This window comes from Cryptotermes secundus, unplaced genomic scaffold, assembly GCF_002891405.2.
Source record: "Cryptotermes secundus unplaced genomic scaffold, Csec_1.0 scaffold5327, whole genome shotgun sequence".
Taxonomy (NCBI): Eukaryota; Metazoa; Arthropoda; class Insecta; order Blattodea; family Kalotermitidae; genus Cryptotermes; species Cryptotermes secundus.
The window spans coordinates 9505-12091 of NW_019729288.1; the positions used below are offsets into that span (position 1 = coordinate 9505).

Genomic DNA, 2587 nt, shown 5'->3' on the forward strand with positions numbered 1-2587 from the left:
TTGTTATCCAGGTGGATTTGTTTTTATTTTCATTTTTGACTATTTTTAAGGGAAAGCTTGAATAAAAGATCCTCAAGTATGTGTTCAGAAAGCAATTAAATTTAGAATCAATATTATTGCTGTCAAATACATTGTCCCATGATTCATTACTTAATTTTGTGACAAAATCTGCAATTGTATGCTTGTCGATTTTCCTTACCGTGTGATATTGTTGATTACTGGGCTGAAGGTCAATATTATTTATTTCTATGAGTTGAGCATCATGATCGGATAAGCCATTTATAAAGTGTCTTACAGTATAGTCTCTTAATTTTGAGTTATCAATGAATATATTATCTATCGCTGAACTAGAGTTATTTTGAACTCTTGTGGGAAAGTTAACAGTACTGGAGAGATTGTAAGATGATAACAAAGAGTCTAAATTTAGTTTCCTATTACTGTCGATGAGATAGTTTATATTTATATCACCACAAATTATAAATTCAACTTTTGAACTATGCAGTACATTTAGGATGGTTTCTAATCTATTTATAAAGTGATCGAAGTTTCATATACATCACTCTAAAAGAAATTAAACAAAACTATATTTGTAAAATGTTCCTTATCTGTGCCATAAAAGGAGATTAGGAATTCGAGGTAAAAGGATTTGTGGCATAGGGTTTGATGACGATTGTCTGAAAATTAATACTTACCAACTTCCATACAAACATTTTATTGTGGGAATTCAAATGGGTTTGTTAAGGCCCTCTGATTGGTCGAGAGCTGTGTACAATTTCCGCCTCCTCAGATGGTTACAACGGTTAAGACCACAATAAAACAGAAAGTGAAGTAGCTAAATCCTGATCACCAGTCTAATGCATCTTTCACACTGATGATTCGTTTTTCTTTTCTTCAAATAAAATTATCTTCCTCACTACGAGTTCACTCAACTGCCACACAACACAAATCCCTAGCTAATTTATTTATTGCTAGTGTGGTGGCACTAAGTCCCTTGTACTGCAGCCACTTCTAGCCTATTGTACCAGCCCCAGATGATAGGTGAGGCTGATTGTGGAGCAATTGATGGAATGAAGATTGGCAGGGGAAACCGAAGTACTCGGAGAAAACCTGCCCCAGAGCCACTTTGTCCACCACAAATCCAACTTGACCAGACCCGGGATTGAACCCAGGCCACCGAGGTGGGAAGCCAGCGACTGATCACTAGCTAAGGGACAAATCTAATAATGTTGGGCCTATCACACACCATGGGAGGGAGAAAAAACTTGAAGACAAATCTGGCCAAGTACCACAATGAGCAGGGATGGGCTTTCTGAATTTTTAGAAATATCTGGCTACCTTTGAAGTCTTCCTTGTAACACTATCGCTTGCAGTTTCAGAATTACTTATATAATGGCAATAATTTCAAATTTAAAATGTCTAGATAACCAAAAGTGTGCGGGCTCTTGTAAATACAGATTGCGTAATATGTAATAATTTCTTCAGTACCTTAGCGAGTAGTGTTACGTCATGCCTCACAGCTGGGCTACGGTTGCGTAACAGCACCGTTACCTGTACACCCTGTACACGTTGCCTGTTGACACGTGGAAGTCGCGCGCCGGTTACGTGGCTGCGTTGCTGTGCTATATAAAGCGTTCGTATGTGGCGTATAAGTTCAGTGTCTACCTGTGTTAGAAGGAAGGAGTATCGAAGAATGGACGAGTTTCGCAGTGAGCTGTGCAGTGGGAGTGTGCTGTGGAGGTAGTCGAAGTTCATGTGGGTGTAGTGTGCAAATGAAAGCATCAAATAAAGCAACCCACATGATAATGGGAAAGGAGTTAGCATCAGCAGTCGTCAGAAGAAGAAGCTCGCTCTTCAACACAAGGAAAATCAAGATGGCATCCCAACAAACATGAGCAAGAGCCGAGCCAGAGGTTTTCGATCAGTCGATTCTGGACACGGGAAAATAAATGGAGAAATCATCATCAGTGTCCCTGCACTACGCCTGCATACCCAGATGAACCTAAGGAACAGAATCCTTTCGATATTTCTGAGTCATCATATCTCACGTTCCGATCAGCTTCTACATCTAGGCTACCCCGTCGATAGTCGCGTACATCCTGGAAAAGCAGTTATCTACAAAGACCCTACTGTTTACACACACTTCCAACGGGGCACAACTTCCTCACGATTAAACGTCAGTGCTACTGAATTCGTTCCTTAAAGGGCGACGGAAAATTGCCAACAGGAATCGCATGCCATCACACCAACAAGAAGCACATCAAATATGGAAAACTACCAAGGCTATTAGATAAGACCGTAAGTGAAATTGCCGGCAGTCAGTGATACGTTTAGTGGTAACCGTGGTGTCGCTGCATTTCTCTGTGATATGAAACTCGGCTACGAACAGCCCCGTGAAACTGCCATGTTATTGGTTGGCAACATGGCGGCCATGACACCTCGGTGCAATTCTGCTGCCATCTATGTGCATTTTACACTGAACTAAATGTAAAATGACCTCCTGGGCCGAGAGCACAATCGATAAGAAGGTAAGCTACTTTACCAACTATTTTGAGTGCTTCCCCCCTGCCCCCCTTCAATGCTTTTTTTT

At 40.9% G+C, this 2587-nt stretch overlaps 1 protein-coding gene across 1 annotated transcript in view; it reads left to right on the forward strand.

Annotated features, from left to right (window-relative positions):
* Positions 1-2307: 2307 nt before the first annotated feature.
* LOC111865643 overlaps positions 2308-2587 on the forward strand; it is a 9952-nt gene continuing 9672 nt past the window's right edge. The window contains exon 1 of the transcript XR_004513151.1: positions 2308-2525. The gene's annotated coding sequence lies outside the window, so the exon portion shown is untranslated. The remainder of the gene's footprint in view (positions 2526-2587) is intronic.